General features: G+C 34.3%; 1 protein-coding gene across 3 annotated transcripts in view; it reads left to right on the forward strand.

The window, feature by feature from the left end:
- Nucleotides 1–12,161: 12,161 nt before the first annotated feature.
- LOC148947131 (G patch domain-containing protein 1 homolog) overlaps nt 12,162–19,518 on the forward strand; it is a 57,293-nt gene continuing 49,936 nt past the window's right edge. Inside the window, exon 1 of one of the 3 annotated variants that reach the window (XM_089096896.1) lies at nt 12,162–12,219. The gene's annotated coding sequence lies outside the window, so the exon portion shown is untranslated. Of the gene's footprint in view, nt 12,220–12,427; nt 12,521–13,285; nt 13,413–19,518 lie in introns of those variants that run through there. The other 2 variants (XM_089096898.1, XM_089096897.1) reach the window with 2 other exon arrangements.

Below are 19,518 nucleotides of genomic sequence, written 5' to 3' on the forward strand. Positions count from 1 at the left end.
GACATCACTTCTCAGGCTCGTAACTTTTGACTGGTTGCATTAAACTTGATGAACTTAACATATTTAGAATCAAAATTCTAATTCTTTTTATGTCCTTATTGTTGTCAAAAATCTGTTTTTTTAGAGTTTCGATTACTATTGAGCCTTATTACTCTTACTTACATTTTATTACTTACGCCCCGAACTATTTGATGATTATATATTACACAGGAAAAAAACTTCTGCTTTTTCTTAGCTGGATAATATAGCTAAGAAGAACTCTAAAATAATTCTATAATTAAAAACAGATTATAAAATAATAGCAAAGAAAATTCTATATAATAATATAGAATCCTAGCAGCAACATTCGTCATCATATAGCTTCACTATAACATCATTTACGGTTATAATCTACGATTATGACGTTACATTTTATCAAACAGTATATTGTATACAAAGATGCAGTTTTGTGTCAAAAATATCTATTTGACTTGAAGTATTATGTTTCACTCGTAACAAAAACAAGCAGATGTAGTGATTTCTGAGCCATTAAACAGCTCTATGAAGTTCAAGCGCCCCTCTAGTAACGGAGATGGGAAAATAAAAAAGAAGACATTAGCGCCTCCTATATAAAAAAGGGATTTTGCCTGTTGTTCAAGCCACGGGACTGTAAATATCCTGTTTAAAGTTTCCAGCTATAGCGATTATAATAGTGCACTTTTAGTTTTGATCCAATTTGGTTGTAAAATAATTTTAGGTTATTATTGGCCGAGGTTCGTCTTTTACTAGATAGCAAATATCGCTACAACCAAGATAAGGTTAAGACAGATCTCGTAATATAAATAAACACTTACAGTGCCTGTTTTCGCTAATGGAACCAAACAACTGAAACTAACGCGCACGAATTTTCAGAGACTCGATCAGGAATGTCACATAGAGTTTAAAATGTAATTAACTCCATTTAATGAGCAGGGGAAAATGGAATTTAAGAAAAAGAGGAGAGGGCATTGTCTGATAATCAGATGGGTGCTCTACGACACCAAACATACTTCTTCTACTCCTTCAACATATCCTTCTCTTAGGAGAATCCAGACGAGTGGTTATAGCCTCGTTAGAGTATCCGACATCCGAGTGGCCATCATCGAAATTATCATCAATGGGCAACAAATGCAGATCTAAATCTTGATTAAATGCTTTATTCTTATGCGCGAAAATACGAAATTCACGAAACGAATATATTAAAATAATAGAGGAGCATAATCAAAGTGAAAGGAACATTAAAAGTTAATTTGGACTCCCTCTGTCTTCCCCCTTGGTACACACTGCTCCTGAAATGTCAGGCTAAATTGCTGCAAATTTTTTTTTTCTCTAATTGTCTTTTTCTAATTGGTTATTTTTATTTTTCATCATACACAGGAAATGGTCAAAAATTTGCAATTTGTCTTAATAAGTAAAGGGTTTTTGTAATTAATATAGGTGTTGTGATCTTCTTAGCCCTTGTATTCAATAATAAGTAGAGGCTACTAATTTTCAAGTCCTCCCCCTAGATTTACGGTTTTGTCCCCTTCAGACTGAATTTTTATGCGTGCTCATGATATTGCCTTATTCAGTATCTGATTTGTTTTAAAAAATACTTCAATAGTGACGTCGTCGTAATCTGTGAAGAATTTGTAATCTTGGATGCTTCTTAACCATTATGACGTTTGATATTATGATGTAAAGCCATGGAATAGCATTCTAGCTAATTTTTTCTTTATTTTTATTCTTTTGGATTTTTTGTTTATCGCAAAATTATTGGAAATGTGTATTGACGCAGAGACAAAGAGAAAAATATGAAAATAATCTATTTTTTATTTTTCTCGAAGGAAATTGGTTTTTGTGTGTGAGCTTTCATAAATACAATAGAAGCTTTAGTAGCATTATATTTTATAAATCAGAATGAATGAGATTCAACGTATTTCACCTGTTAATACTTACAGAGTTTATTCAGTTGAGACTTTAAAGGCGATGAAACCTATAAAAATTGAGTTGAATCAAAGTCTCTATAAGAAATTAGCGGCTAGAAATATAGCACGCTCATCTAAGACTCCCATAAGTACAATACCAAGCCATGCAGACGGCTGGCGAAGGGAAAAACTTATATCCCAACCTATATCACTTCCTAAAATAGGCAACCTAGACGGTTGGAAGAAAAAGGCTAACAGATTCCTTAGCAGAATAAGCTCAAGAGATTACATTGATGCAAAATATTCAGAGGCTCTTGAATCCTTCCAAGAAGCATCGAAGGATGACATTGAATTTATAATAAACACAATTTTCGACAAAATTAGAAATGCTCATGACAATCATTATCCTTTTTATGCGGAGATAATAACAAAACTTGTCAAAGACACTGCCTTTGGAGAACCGGACAATTGGATTAATTGCCTTCGGTTGATTTATGACGGAGAAACTGACAAGTATTTAAGTACCCTAAAGGAAGAAGAAACACTTAAAGAAGAAGCAACTAAGGAAGATGCACCTAAAAAAGGTGACGCATTTATTCCAAGTTGGAGTTTTCTTGGTCATCTGATACTTGAAGATCTTATGCCTGGAAATTCAGCTGAATTAATTCTTGGACGACTTATGGACTCAAACATGCAACCTTCCATTAAGGCTATTTATAATATCCTAAACGGTAGTAAACAGCTTCAAAGGCCTTTTCTTGCAAAAATCGTGGAAAAGCTTCAAAAGCCTCTTATCACTAAAGTGGTGAACAAGGTAAAATTAATTCAAGTCGATAAATCTTTCGGTAAAGTTTGGGTTAAACCAATGTTAGAAGAAATAAGAATTCAAATTGGCCTGGATATTACTCCCGTTATTTCTAACACCACTGATGAACAGGAAAAGGCTGAAATTGCAACTCCTGGTGCCATTAATGTGGAAAATGTCAAAGATAGAATTGATGGAGGAGTGAAATATGTTGAGTCAGAATCAACATGTATTAAAAAACTCGAGATGTCCAAGCCTGATATTGTAAACAAAAATTCTTCTAAAGAAAAAGAAATAGCGGACCAGCAAGTGTACAGCATCAAAATTTCAATTTCCCATGCTTGCTCAGCAGCAACAGAGGATCCAAAGCTGAATGAGGAAAACCAGATTTTGGACTATGCATCAAAAGAATGTCACCTAGAGGAAAGAAAAAAGGCTGGACCGACAAATGTGGTTCCCTTAACTCAAACAAATTTGAAGCCACTTAAGAATACAAAGGAAGAGATTGGGAATGTATTTAAAGGTAATTCAAGAAAAGAAGAAAGGGGAAATGATCAATCTATAGACTTTTCTAGACATTGGTCCCGAAGCCCACCCGTTATTGAAGACCAAATTCCGTGGGCTTCGAATCGTAAGTACGATTCTTTTGCAGAAGCTCTCAAAGGAGTAAACAAGAAAAATGAAAAAATAAAGTTGGATAGTCCAGGTCAATCCCACAATGGTGGTAGTATTCATAAAAATGAGTATCTGACAGTGGAAGATGGGTATATAAAATTTTTGAAGAAGAAAATACGACCAATAAGACAAACGGTAAATAGTCGTGTTTCACAGCCAAGACGCTGTTATAATTTTGAAAAAGGTGATTGTGATAATTTGAAATGCAGATACATCCATGATTCATTGTCCTCATCATCTGCATTAAAAACTAATGAAACCATACGAGACACGTATACCAAGAGAGACACCTCTCCAATGAAAATACAGCAAATATCACGTCAAAATAGAAGCTTTTATTCTGTGACAACAGCAAGGAGTAATTTTCAAGAACGGGGGAGTGTGGTTCATAGTAAGAAATATGACAGAAAAAGTCCTGAAGAAAATTCATACCAACATCGTCCAAAATGGCAAACCAGATATAAGAGGACAGAGGAAGAAGGAGGAAGGAAGGAAGGTAGGGAGAAACATTACAACAGGATAACGATATACTATAGAATAGGATGGTGTCACGACTTTGAAAGGGGTTCTTGCACCAGACGTTATTGTAAATATCGGCACCATTAAGTGCCGATATCGGTGCCCAACGTTCCCATTTGAGAACATCCCATATTTTTTTTTTTTTGCCCAGAAGGCAGGAGCTCGGGGAAGTTTTAAGCTTTCCATAGGAAAATCTAAGGCTAACTAGCAACATTTTCGAAATTTCTGTTCCTTGAATTTGAATCTAGTGAGCTTTCAGGAAGCTCCGAAATCTAGCTAAAAGTAAGTTTTTTTTAAACCAGTTGTTTGGGGTGAAATACCACCAAAGGTAAGTGCTTGAAAAGTCTAATTTTGGTGTTTTAAAATTCTGTATACTACAGACTCTTTTAACGATCTTCCAAGGGATGTTGCATGGACGATAGAACTTCATAACATGGAGTAGTTTTGATTGTAAAGCGGAAAGATAGTAGAGCTGCTGGTGCAGCAAAATATTATGTCTCTATAGAACTTATGTCTATAGAAATTATGTCTCTATAGAACTTATGTCTATAGAAATTATGTCTCTATAGAACTAGTCCACCAGAGAAAAACACAGTTTAGTTCGCCAGAACGAAATATATCGTCCATGTCATGGTTGAAGCTTAGGATATCCATAGATCTACCCTAAGAAATATACCACTCATGTACCGATGACACCAGATAAGTATGATCAATACCATGCATGAAAAAAAAGAAAAGAAAGAAATAGACAGCTTGAGTGCAGGGACTGTAAAACTTCAATCAGGTGTTACGAGCAATTCCATACGTAACTTGAATTGATGCTAACTTTTATTAAACATGACAAAAGATATGTATCCATACATGTACTTCAGTTCCAAAGACAACATGGGTATACACAATTGTTGCGGATAGATTTTACCGGTAGCTGGTCTTGGGCGTTACTAAAAAATCTCAGAAAGCAGTATTGCCAGATTTCTGATATTATATACCACGTTTAATAGAGTGGAAATGCATCAAAAGCACTATTAATTGTGCAAAACCGTTAAGCAAAAGAAATACACACCATCTCGCTGTGGTAAGTTGTATGTTTATCGAAAACAAAAAATTGTTTTGTCGTTTCCTAGAAACTAGAAAATTTGTTTTAATGCAATAATACACAAGATAAACTGTTCAAAAAACAAGTCGTGACCAAACACTCAATTTAAGAGAAAATCAAAAGGCAACGTTCTTTAGCTCAGTAGCCTGGAAATAAAGTGCAAAAACGCGTGGGACTCGCCATAAGCCCAGCAGTATATTATTGAAAAGCAGTTACCCTTTTTTTAGAATAGGCCCAGAAAGATGTTCTTATTATATGAAAATTGGTAAAAAAAATCCAAGAAAACGAAGAAATAAGAAAATCCTGTAAATGAATATGAAGGCATTATTTTATGCAGCTAAAGCTTTGTTCCATGTATACCGAAAAGTAGATAAAAAATTACATTTCTTAACTTCCACTCATTGTCTACAGTAAAGCCAACAATAATTCCTGTAATCATAGGCAGCGCAAAATCACAGTCTAAGTAACGAGCCATGTGGGCACCAATGTATTAATCATTCTTTTTGTTTAGACCAGGGCACTTCGTACCGAAGGAGTTACTGTAGAAACTTCGAAAATGGCCCATTCGATTGGAAATTGAAGGGGCTAGCGCCCTTTGTCATAGTCGAAAATGATCAGTGGGCAACTAGCCCTCCTCACACGCCTCCAAAACTTCCCCAGAAACATCCAATAAAAATTTTGAGATAGCCATTTTGTTCAACGTAGTTGAAAGGTCTGGAAATTATGTAGTTGAGGATGACAACACCCCTCCCACAGCCCTCAGGGTAAGGGATGTAAATTATGCCCTGGGGGCATATAAGGTCTGTACAGAAAGGGTGATCGTATAAACTTTTGAGGTGGCTCAATGGATTGGTAATCATAAGTTGCCCCCCCACACACCTCGAATTCTCACGAAATGCATCTGATAGAAATTCTGACATTGCCATCCGTTGTCTTAGAAATTTTGAAGAGTTCATTCGATTGGACATTGAAAGGGCTAGTGCCCTTTTTAATAGTTAAAAGTGATTTGAGGGCAACTAACCTCCCTCCCAATACCCACCATATCCTCAAATACATCCAATCAAAATTTTGAGATGGACATTTTTTTAAAATGTAGTTTAAAAGGTCCAGAAACTGTGTCTTTGAGAATGACCTCCCGCCCCCCCACAGCCCTCGGGGCAAATGTTCTAAGTTATGCCCTGGGGGCATATAAGGTATATATGCCCCATAGAGGGCAGCAAGCCCCCCCACGCCCATCAATTGCCAAAGTACATCTAATCCTAATTTTGAGATAACCCTTTTGTTCAGCGTAGTTGAAAGCTGTTGAAATTATGTCTTTGAAAACCCCCTTACCTTCTCAAGACCAGAACATAATTTGTACTTAACTCAACACTAAAGACATTTAAAATGTTTTTTCTTCGTTTTTACTTGTTTAAACTGTTTTTACTAGATATATGAATGAGGAAGTCCTCTCCCTTGCACCAATTACAGCACGAGCGTATGGTGCCCTTTTTAAGAGTAATTAAATAAAAAAAAACAAGTTTTTTTTTAACTGAAAGTAAGGAACGACGTTAAAACTTAAAACGAAGAGAAATTATTCAGTATATGAAAGGGGCTGTCCGCTCCTCAACGCCTCGCTCTTTACGCTCAAGTTTTTTATTGTTTAAAAAAAATAGAGCTGTGAGAAAGTCAAACTTTAGCGTAAAGAGCGAGGCGTTGAGGAGGGGACAGCCCCTTTCATATACGGAATTATTTCTGTTCGTTTTAAGTTTTAACGTCGTTCCTTACTTTCAGTTAAAACAACGTGTTTTTTTAATTTAATTAATTTAAAAAACTTTCCACAAAATAAGTTTTTCAAAGAAAAGTAAAGAACTCCATTAAACAAAAAATGAGCAAAAATAAAATCAAATACTCTACCAAGCATGAAACTACTACAAATCAGCATTGATAAAATAAATAAAACCCAAAACGAACAGAAATTACAATAAATATCCGAGTCAAACTCAAAACGAGCAGAAATTAACTTAACTGCGGCTCAGAACCCCTATGCCTTCCCAAGGCCAAAACATAATTTGCACGTTTTTTTTTAACGTTTTTGAATTAATGGAGGTTTTGATTTTGGCTCACCGCATATGAATAATTAAAACAAAATTTGCATATTAATTTTACTTTTATTTGGTTAAATGTCTTTCTCGAAACTTGTTTAATTTTATTTACGAACGTTTTTATTAGTAATAAATGTGCGTAACTTACGAAATAACTTACGTAACGAACTTCCATATCCACATATTTTTAATACGTATATTAGGGGGTTCGCCCTCTAGTCAATACCTTGCTCTTTAAGCTAAATTTCGAATTTTGTTCCAATTCTTTTAAAAATTACCCTTAATCACAAAGGTCGTTAATTAGAATAAATAGATCATATGAAAGTACTAAAAAATCTTTGGCTTAAATAGCGAGGTATTGACAAGGGGGTGAACCCAATCATATAAGTAATATTTTTTGTTCTTTTTAAATTTTAATGTTGCTTCTTACTTTCAGTTGAAAAACTGGTTTTTTTTAAATTTAATTTCTGATCATTTTGTAAATAATGCTGGGAAATCAGGTCCCCCCTTCATAGCAATGTCCCTTCCCCCATGAAAAATTTCTTAATTGAAAGATCCTCCAACATAACCCACGACCCCCCCCCACTACCAGAAAAATTCCCCTTGAAAACATCTGTATACTTCCCAATAACCAAAACTGTATGTTAACATTGGGTAAAGTTCATAACTTTCAGCCCTCCCCTCGGGGACTTCGGAGATTAAGTCATCCTAAAAGACATAGTTATCATATTTTCGACCATGCTGAACAAAATGGCTATCTCAAAATTTTGATCTGGTGACTTTGGGAAAAAAATAAGCGTGGGAGGGGCCTAGTTGCCCTCCATTTTTTTGGTCACTTAAAAAGGGCACTAGAACTTTTACTTTCCGTTCCAATGAGCCCTCCCACGATATTCTTTTGATGGGTAGAACTAAACTTGATGAAACTTATATATTTGAAATCAGCATTAAAATCTGATTCTTTTGATGCATCTATTGGTATCAAAATCTCGTTTTCTAGAGTTTTGGTTACCATTGAGCCGGGTCGCTCCTTACTTACAGTTCGTTACCACGAACTGTTTGACAAAAGATTTTAGCCCATTAATTTCCCAAACACATCCAGTCAAAATTTTGAGACAGCCATTTTGTTCAGCATAGTACATGTTGCTTTAAAATAAATGAAATGACATTGTGTTTATGGTCGCCAATAAGACACCTCAGTAATATATCGAGAACAACTGAGGGTATTAAGTTGAAACTTTTGAGGATACTACTATTACCACTTCTGCTCTTAAAATTTAAATAAATAAAAAGAGTGTAACTATATCCTGGTTGTCAAAGAGCTTAGATAGAATCTTTTGGGAATAATACTAAGTTTTATTTTTCAGGTCAACTTAAGAAGCTATAAAATTATATTAAAAATTATACTGTTTGTTTCATGATTAAAAATTATAGAAAAAGCCCATTTTTTGGCTTAATGGAGCTCTTTACTTTTCTTTGAAAAACTTGTTTTGTGGAATTTTTTTTAAATTAATTTAGTTCAAGGTGTGATGGACGAAATCAACACATGTAAACTTCTATCAGAAAATTACTTCTTGAATATCAAATGATTGAAAGTTATTATATGAATCATTAGTTAGAAGTTCACAGACAAGCACTCAAGGGGGACAAGGGCTAAAGGGGCTTTAGCCCCCCCCTCCTTTAAGAAAAAAATTGTGTTCTGTTTTCATATCTTATTTAATCTGTTAGGTTTTATCATTCATTCCTTTGTTCCTACTCAAAACTTGCATTCAAAGAGACTAGAAGTAATGCCTTAAAATACCGTTTTTTCTAAAGAATTCTAAAGTTTTCCGTTGGTTGGCCCAGGACCTACGGCCAGTCCCCCCCCCCCCCCATAGTTATTTTCTGAGTTTGCCACTTGAAGTTCACTGAATTAGGGAATCCTTCCAATTAGGCTACAGGGTAATTTATGGCAATTCTTGAATGACTTGAAAGGTGTAAACACAGCGTGAGGTGCCATACACAAAATGTTACTCTTAATCCACACTGCTACGTTTTAATGCAAGAATGGCTGTTTTGGCGTGACCTATAAAATTTCAACATATTTTTGCTGCAAGTTAAAGCATCATGAGCGTCATTGGGCTGAAACTTTATTTGAATAAACAATAGAAATAACTGAAAAATTGAATATATTTTCCAAATATCGTCCATTAATATATGACTAACAATAAGACAAATATTCGAAAAACCATTCAATCCATTAGGTGAGGGAAAATATTTCTAGGGAAATGAACATAGAAAATAATGATTATATTATTTACTAGGCATATCTAGCCCTGCTAATGCATGCTATTCTTTTGAATATTTGTTATTGACTTCTAGGATTTGATTTACCCTAGTCTTATTCCTACCCTGTTTGAATATGTGATACTAGTTTTCTCCCTCCAACAGCTGCAATAAATTGTTCTAGTTAGAAAATTATTGCGATAATCTGCTTCCGTTTTCCATGATCCCTTTGGTGTGAAACAAGAGTTACCCTGGGCTCCCACTGATGCGATTTTTTTTAACGCAAAACGGGTCACGCATGACGGATGCAGCAAAATTGTAAAAATATTCACATAAAAACAGTTTCTTGAAACCGTTGAAGCGCTAAAAGTAGAATGAGATATTTAAACAGGAAGCAAAAAAAGATTGTATGCATGTACATGCAGTACAAAAAATATCAAGCAGGGTCTTGAGACTTTCTTTGTTACAACAAAAATTTTAAAATAACAATTAATCTATTTCTTTAAGGGCTTATTTTAAGATTTAATAAACACTTAGGCTATATTAGCCTAAATATATTTACCCCGCCCACATACACTAAATATATATACATATATATATATATATATATATATATATATATATATATATATATATATATATATATATATATATATATATATATATATATATATATAGACTTATTTATGGAATGACATTTGTATGGATGATATACAATATAGACTTATCTATCAAAAAATGAAATAACATAATTTTTATACAATCCTAAAAAGGGCTTATCCCAGATTTGCCTCTCAATCACTTGGATGGTCTGTCTTGGATTTTTATACAATTAACCATGTCTTGATACCAGCAAAATACTTGATTTTCAATTCAAAATTAAAATCAAGTATTTTGCAGGCATTAAGACGTGGCTAATTGGAGAAAAGGCCGAGACAGATAGTCTATATATATATATATATATATATATATATATATATATATATATATATATATATATATATATATATATATATATATATATATATATATATATACAGGGTGTCTCAAAAAAATGTACTCACACTTAGAATAACGAGAAATCCTTTGTTTATGAATATACAGCAAAATGGAGTAGCTTCGAATACAGAAGACAAATATGATTAGGAATCATGTTCATTAAGACGTGATTCATTAATGTGATTAAGGAAGCTGTTCAAGCTTCTGCACTGGAACTATTACATTCCAACACAAATTTATGCCCTAAACGAAGACGATCCTGATCGGCGAGTTGAATTCTGTGAATGGTACCTGGCAAAATGTGCAGGGTTTCCACACAAAATTGTTTGGAGCGATGAGGCAACCTTTAAATTAAATGGCACCATTAATCGCCATAATTGCACGTAATGGGCTCCTGTAAATCCTCATGTAACACTTGAACACCATGTCAACTTGCCAGTAGTAACAGTGTGGTGTGGGATTTCTGCACTGTGCATCATAGGGCCATTTTTTATTAATGGAGCGGTCACTGATGAGAGCTACCTTAACTTGCTTCAGGAGTTTGTTGGTCCACAAATTCCTGAGATGTTTGGTGATGACGGCGAAATTTACTTTCAGCAAGATGGTGCACCTCTCCACTACCATCGCGATGTACGAGCTCACCTCGATGCAGCTTTTCCAGATACATGGATTGGCCAAAGGGGTGCCATTGAATATCCTGCACGTTCCCCGGACCTCACGCCCTTGGACTTCTTTCTGTGGGGATATCTCAAAGACGAAGTTTATCGCACCAAACCAAGAACAATTGAAGCTTTGAAAATGGAAATTGAAAGACAATGTCGCGATATTCCTAATGACCTGTTTCGTGATGTTTGCGAATCCCTTGGTGCACTTTATCTGCGTTGTCTGGACAATAATGGCCATCAATTCAAACATTTGTGAACATAATTCCTTAATCACATTTGTCTTCTATATTCGAAGCTATTTCATTTCACTGTATGTTAATATATAAAGGATTTCTCGGTATTCTAAGTATGAGTACATTTTTTTGAGACACCCTGTATATATATATATATATATATATATATATATATATATATATATATATATATATATATATATATATATATAGGTGATATATTTTCATTTGGTTCTAGCTGATTGATCAACAAGGACAATCTGTCATTCTTCATCTGCAGAACATGTCCTAATCATCTCAACTGTTTTCTCATTATTACCCCCCAAAGCACGATTAAACCATATTTTTGCAAAGTTTACTTTTTAAAATAAGGGCCATAGACGGGTACCCAAAATAAGTCATAGACAGACATGCCTTGCTTTGTAGATTTTCTTTTCTTTGGGACAGGAGTAGAATTAGCTGCTGCTGTTTGTAAAAATTTAATATCATCAAAACAGATCTGATGAGGGCATCGGTTTGGTAGACGGACCGCTCATATCCTCAGAAGAGTAAACAATCTCCTCAACCCCTTCCCGTGTCTGAATATCAATCTGAAAAAAAAAACATTGAATGGTTTTTTTCAAATTCTCAACACAATAACATCAATCACTTTTATATATATATATATATATATATATATATATATATATATATATATATATATATATATATATATATATATATATATATATATATATATATATATATATATATATAGATATAGATATAGATATACTAGCCCTGTGAGGACAAATTCTTATAATTTCCTTTTTTCCAGCGAAAATCATTCTTTTTTGAGCTTCGGATTTTATTCCCTTGAATGTTAATATGCGGCAATGTCCACTTATGTCATTACAACTTTTAAATAAGAAAAATGCTGGGATGGATCCTTGATAAACTGGAGTTACTGGTTTAAGGTAATATTGTTAATAAGGTACGTGGTTGTGATGTAGCAAGTTTTCTATTGAAAACCAGATTGTCGATGAACACTCCAGTCTATACTTTCTTTTAATGGAAACTAATTGGTCTAGCCTAGTGGCTGCCACCAAGATAATGTGCTCCATCTGATGTTACACTGGCAATGTTTCCAGTCTCATCCTTCCAAAAATGCATAAGTGAAATTGGAGAAAATACCATAAATTGAATAGGGATATAGTGGATATAGGCTACTAACTACTAAGCCTATGTTGTAGCCTTTTTAAGCTAGGCTCTTTCTAAGTACAATAATTTTTCCATATGCAAATGCATCCCCCCTGATGTTCCCAAATATAGCTCTAGGATGCAGGTCTATATAAAACTAATATAGGCTATATTACATATATTGAAAAATACTAGGCTATAAAATAAGCAATCTAGGCCTATTTGTTGGCTTGCTACTTCTATTTTAGGTATTTGTTTAGCCTTGTGACACCTGATAAGGAGACATGTTAAGAAAACAATTCTTACTTTAAAATATGTATAATGATCCTAGTGCTTATATTATCCAATGGGAGAACCTTTATCATCAAGTCTTTCCTCTAAAAATCCTCAAAAGAGAAAAAGTTTCCAAATATCACCACGTTGAAAATTCAATGCTTAAGTCTTTTGAAATTGCCGCTGTAAACTGCTGCCAAATAAGTTGTTTTATAGATAGTGTTTAGCACGTGTGTCAAAAAATATGTTTAAAGAAAAAGTAGTTGTAAATTGAAATTATAGAAATTCCGTGCATCTTTTGTAACCTAACCTAACCTGATAACTTCAATTCAAAATCAACGGATTTTTTTATATTATTTCATTTCTTTTCAATGCCGTGCCTATTTTGTATTTTTGGTTTTTCGCCGAAAATACAACATTTTGATTTTCACCACTGCTATTAATATTTTGTATTTACGCAACTGCTATTTCCCCTTCGCCACTACTCTTTTAAAAAAAAATATTAAAAAGACCAGCATGAAAGCTATCTATAAAAGAACTTATTAGGCGGCAATTTAAAAATACTTCAGCATTGAATTTTCAACATGGTGATATTTGGAAACTTTTTCTCTTTTGAGGATTTTTAGAGGAAAGACTTGATGATAAAGGTTCTCCCATTGGATAATATAAGAACTAGGATCATTATACATATTTTAAAGTAAGAATTGTTTTCTTAACATGTCTCCTTATCAGGTGTCACAAGGCTAAACAAACACTCTATTTTATTAAGATGTATGTATTTACCTTAAATTACCTTAAATCGCACTTGCTAGCAATAGGACGAATCCTGTGTCCGCCAGCTTCAGTGATGATAGTTAATCATCATTTGTGGCGTCCCAAATGGTGCGCCACAGGTTGTTGAGCCACTCCCTATCCACTGCTGACTTGAACGCATCCATGCTGGTAGAGGTTACTGTTTTTTCACTAAGGGAGTTCCATAAGCTGACGACTCTATTTGAGAAGAACTTGTTCCTTAGTCTGGTGTTGGCTCGTTTTCGGAATTGCTTTTGAGAATGACCACGAGTTCTGTTTGAATTGTCTGGTTGGAAAAGGCCAGGAATGGTATCCTCAGCATTTAGGAGCTTGTATGCTGTTATCACATTGCCTCGTTTGCGATAATATGTTAGAGATGGTATTCTAAGCTTAGGGAGACGGGATGGATAAGGGACATCATAGAGGTCTCTAATACATTTCATTGCACTCCTCTGGACTGATTCTAGAGCTGCTTGGTCTGTCTTATTGATTGGGCATGTGATACACATTCCAAACTCTAGCCTTGGTCAAACTAGACTCTTGTATAGCTTGGTCATAACAGTTTTCTTGAGCTGCCCAATTAGAAACCTACCAGAAATGCATGTCAGTTTAGGGAAGTGAATCATTTAAAGGTTTTAATGAGATTTGCCTGTGAAACTGCTATTGTTTTTATTAGACACATCAGTTAGTATCTTTATCTTGTCCTTTTTGAGTAATAAAGGTAAATATAGGTCAATATATACCAAATCATATTTTTGAGTTTCAAATAAAGTGAATACACCATTTGATGCCTTTTTTTTATTCTGATTACAAATATAATAAGCATTTCTATCCGAAATGAATTTCAGCCCCCCCCCCCTATATCGGCTATACCTAACCCTGAATTGGCATATATAGGGGGGGGGCTGAAATACATTTCCGATAGAAATGCTTATTATATTCCTAATCAGAATAAAGAAAGGCATCAAATGGTGTATTCACTTTAGTCCTAAGTCGATGATATGATTTGGTATATATTGACCTAAATTTATTCATGATTACATCAGTGACATAGGGACAAGGCTAACACGCAGCTTGGTGTTTTTTAGGTCAATATCTACCAAATCATATTATTGAGTTAGGACTAAAGTGAATACACCATTTGATGCCTTTTTTTAATGCTGATTACAAATGTATTAAGTATTTCTATAGGAAATGAATTTCAGCCCCCCTATATATGCCAATTCAGGGTTAGGTTAGGTATATATAGGGGGGGGGCTGAAATTCATTTCCAATAGAAATGCTTATTATATTTGTAATCAGCATAAAAAATGCATCGAATGATGCATTCACTTTATTCCTAACTCAATAATATGATTTGGTAGATATTGACCATTTTTTATGCTCTTACACTTGTAATAATGTACGCTTGCAACTCCAATTTAAAACCCTTAAATAGGCCTTCAAGTGATGCCTAATTTCTTGTTTTTATGCAAGAAATAGGCTATGATAAATAGCCTATTCAACTAAGTTAAATAGCCTATTCAACATAGGTTGATTTATCACTGTCAAATTTGGCAAACCTAACAATAAGCAGGGGTGGATCTAGAGCAAAATCTTGGAAGAGGCCCAGGGCAATATTTATCAGAAATTTTATTTCTGATTTAAATGGGAGGTAAGTTTAAACTTTACCCCCCCCCTAATGTAGAAATATATACCCTGAATTGGCATATATAGGGGGGGCTAAAATTCATTTCCGATAGAAATGATAGTTATATTTGTAATCAGCATAAAAAAAGGTATTGAATGGTGTATTCACTTCATTCCTAACTCAATAATATGATTTGGTAAATATTGACCAAGGCCCAATGTGACAAGGGACCCAATGAGCAAAATTTTGGAGAGGCCCAATGTGACAAAGGTGCCAACAATAGGCCAAATTGACAAATTTATTTTAAAAAAAAGAGTAGGAAAAAACAGGATAAGAGGGTACCAAAAAAACTTGGTGGTTGAGTCTTGGGGGTCCAATGTCCCACTAATGTCTCTGCCTCCTTCCACCTCTATTAATTGTTTAAATGTTTGTGGCCTTAGATTGCCAAATTTTGTCTCTCAACTGTCTGGTAGTGTTATAATAGTATATTCTTCTTCTATTTAACAGCAAGCAGGCTTTTCAGTAAAACTATTCAGCCCTTTTCCTTTTGTTTCACTCTGTGGGCTACAGAGCTACTGGCTTGATTGCCTCATATTTATTAGATATATTCAGATATATTTCAGGAGATCTTTCGACTCTAGGAGTTCAAATATAAGATGATAGATGTTGATTTCTATGCTCTGTGTGCAGGTATAGTTGGCTAGGCTCTTGGCTGATAGTGGGATTTTGTGGTGTTTGAAGTATTTTAACAGTTTACAAAGCAAGGTATGTTGTGCAGACGTCAGCATATTACATTCAAATAGGGAATGGTCAATTGTTTCATTATTCATATTACAATGCCTGCAAAGAGGGGACAGGGGAATTGAACCACTTGAATTAGAAAGCCTATATGAAAATGAAAGGAAATTTAGTCCATTTGTTCCAGAACAAATTCTATGATAAGTTTTAGAAAGATACTTATTGGGAAAGGGGGAAAGGATAGGATTAATCTTATTAAAATTAATATCTGATAGCCTCCATTGGTAAATATCTCTAATTGGGATTGGTCTCCCACTTGGCTGGTCAATATTTATAGCATTCTTTGCTATTTCATCAACCTGATGATTACCACTTATGCCAGAGTGGCTAGGAATGTACTGAAAGTAAGTTTTTATGCCACTTGAAGCAAGATTATCAATAATACTGTGACAATGATAAGTGTCAATATCCAACTTATATTGAGGAGCTGAGGCCAGGAACTCAAGGCTTGATAAAGAGTCGGAATAGATGATGATATTATTCAAATTTGCAATCAAAGGTTGGTTTTGCTTAAGGTGTTCTAATGCCATGATTATGGCATTTAACTCAGCAGACATTATAGATAAATTATTAAATAATCTCTTGCCCATTGCAATTTTCAGGTGAGGAAGGAAAACAACACTTGCAACCTTCTCAATCATTTTTGACCCATCAACAAATTTTTGGTAGTGATTTTTATATGTAATTTTATTAAGTTCTGCAAATTTTTTCTGGACAAAAGCTATGGGGGTTAAATCTTTATTCCATTTTGAAAATTCAGTATTTATTATGGGAAATGACCAATTCCATGGAGGGGATTAGGGGAAAGTAGGTGCAATAGACTTTGCTGGTACAGGGAACTTCTTTTGAATATTGGCATACTCATCTGCAATACCTCTATACATGGCTGGATTTCTTAACCAATTATGTAATGTGTGTGAGCTATTTGATTCAATTTTTGTAAGATGTTTTATCAAGAGAAAGCTACGTCTCTCCCTTATTGTTGTTAATCTACTCTCTGTAAGCAGAAACTTGGTGCTTGTGGGTTTCCTAAGACCAAATATGAGACCTATTATATCGTATTGTATTGTTTTGATTTTTTGCATCTGGGTCTTTGCACATGCAGCGTAGACGATGAGCCCATAGTCAATATGGGTTCTTATATGTGATTTATAAAACTGGAGTAAGGTTTTCTCCTTACAACCCCAGGGTGTGGAAAGAAGTCTTTTTAGTATATTTGCTTTTCTATAACATTTTTTTTATTGTTTTTGAAATGTGGAGGTGGAAATTAAGTTTTTGGGCAAGCATGAGACCTAGGTAATTAATATTATTATCTTCTGGAATAGTTGTTTTATTTAGAGTTAGTTTTGCATTAACATGGTTTTGCTTCCGGTGAAATTGGATTATTTTTGACTTGGTGGGTGCAATGGGTAAATCTGAATGTTGAGACAATTTTTCAAACTGGAAAAGTGACTTTTGCAGATTTGACTGTGCTATCTGAAAGGTGTTGCCAGATGACCATAGCACCAGATCATCAGCATATTGTAGATTCGTGTGGGGTAGGTTCATGTCCCAGAGATATAAGGCAAATAGGAGGCAACTGAGGACTGCTCCCTGAGGTAGGCCTTTGGATATTGTCTTTTGGGGTGAAGAGGCTGAACCAACACAAACAATGAAACTTCACACTTCTATGAAGGATTTAATAAAGGATACTAGCTTAGGAGGTGCTCCAAGGTTTGCAAGTTTATTTAAAAGGATTTGGTGGTTCACATTGTCATATGCTCCTTCAAAATCTAGGGAAGCTGCCACTAGGATATTATTTTTTGAGAAAGATTCATTTATTGCATTTGTTAGCAAAATGAAAGCATCTGTTGAGGAGTGGTATTTCCTGAATCCAGTTTGAGTGTGTGGGATCATGTTATTTTTCTCAACAAACCAGAGGAGTCTGTCATAAATCATTTTCTCCATTATTTTCCCCATCACAGGTGTAATCATTATAGTCCTATAAGACTCAGGGTTATCTTTTGGTTTATTTTTTTTTAGGATTGGTAGGAGGGATGAACATTTCCATATATTGGGGAAGCTAGAAGATGCCCAAGTGTGATTATAACAATTTATCAGTTCTTGTTTTTATGATGGTGTGAGATTCTTTATCCATGTAGGGTGCATATTGTCTTAGCTGCTGCTAGTTTTGGACCTAATATGATGTATTGCATTATTCAATTCCTGGCTTGAAAATGGATTAGTTATGTACTCGGATCCTGGGCGTGGTTGGTAGCTAGGGTTCATAGGAATTGTAGACAGTTTGCTTTGATTTTTTGATGTTAGCTTATTAATAAAAAGAGTTGCAAATAGGTTAGCCTTTTCATTATCATTGTCATAATGTGTATTATTATGTACAAGTTCATACAGGAGTGGGTTGGGAGAAGTATTTTTCCCCCATATGTGGCTTATGATTATATGTATAATTGGCTCATTTGTTTCTCTGGAGAGATTATTTGCAAAATTATTCCAGTATTTATATTTAGCATCTATTATAGTCCTTTTTAGATTAGATTCTGCTTGTAATTTTTTTAAATATGAAGTAGGTGTTGGTTTTTTTATGAATTCTGTCCTAGCTGCCTTTTTTATCATCCATTTATTTAGGCACTCATTTGTCCACCATGCTTTAGGAATTTGTTTATGAAATGTTTTCTTAGGTGTTGTCCTGGGGATAGCATGATTAGCTGTATTTATTAGTAAAGATGTCAACGCTTCAGCATGTGTGTCAACTGTTGTGTTAGAAATGCATGAACTTTGGGTGAAACTTGTAATTTCATCATTTAGCTTATTTTGGAAAATAGACCAATTTGCTCTAGTGTTGATATATTTGGAGGTATGAGATGAAGTTTCAGCAGGTTCATTTAGAGAGCAAACTATAGCAAAGTGGTCTGTGCATAGATTATCAATTTTATTTATGTAAATTTTGTTCAAAAAATTTAAAGGCACAATTTTTAGGTCAATTGTGGAGAATTTGCCACTTTTGGGGTTGAAATATGTATTCAGGTTTGGAGGGGTGGCAACAGCTAATTCATTTTTATTTGAAGTCATATACTGAATAAATTTAACAGCTTTATTTGCTGGTTTATTCCCCCACAAAAGGCCGTGGGCATTGAAATCACCACAAATAATGATATTTTTTAACATATTAGAATTATTTATATAATTAAAGAAATCCTTGGCATCTGTAGTTTGGCCATTAGGGTTATAAAAGCTTATTATGTAGGTTTTTAAATTATTCAGCCAAACACTTATACCAAATACATCAACATCATTTTCAAAATCTGGAAAATTGATGCCACAAAATTTTATATTATTATTAACTAATAAAGCTACACCACCTCCTTTTCTCACTGAAGATCTATCCTTTCTCAGGATAGTATATCCCAGCGACTTAATTTGTTGATTTTGGGTTAAATGAGTTTCCTGGAGGCAAGCAATATTAATTGAATTATTATTCATAAATGATATTAGTTCATTTAGCCTATTTTCTGTGAGTGATCTTACATTCCATTGGAGTATTGATAAATGTTGTGTTGTTGATTTATTCTTCATATGACTGTAT

This window comes from Artemia sp. Qi Xiang Cuo, chromosome 11 (genome assembly GCF_049724085.1).
Source record: "Artemia sp. Qi Xiang Cuo chromosome 11, ASM4972408v1, whole genome shotgun sequence".
Taxonomy (NCBI): domain Eukaryota; kingdom Metazoa; phylum Arthropoda; class Branchiopoda; order Anostraca; family Artemiidae; genus Artemia; species Artemia sp. Qi Xiang Cuo.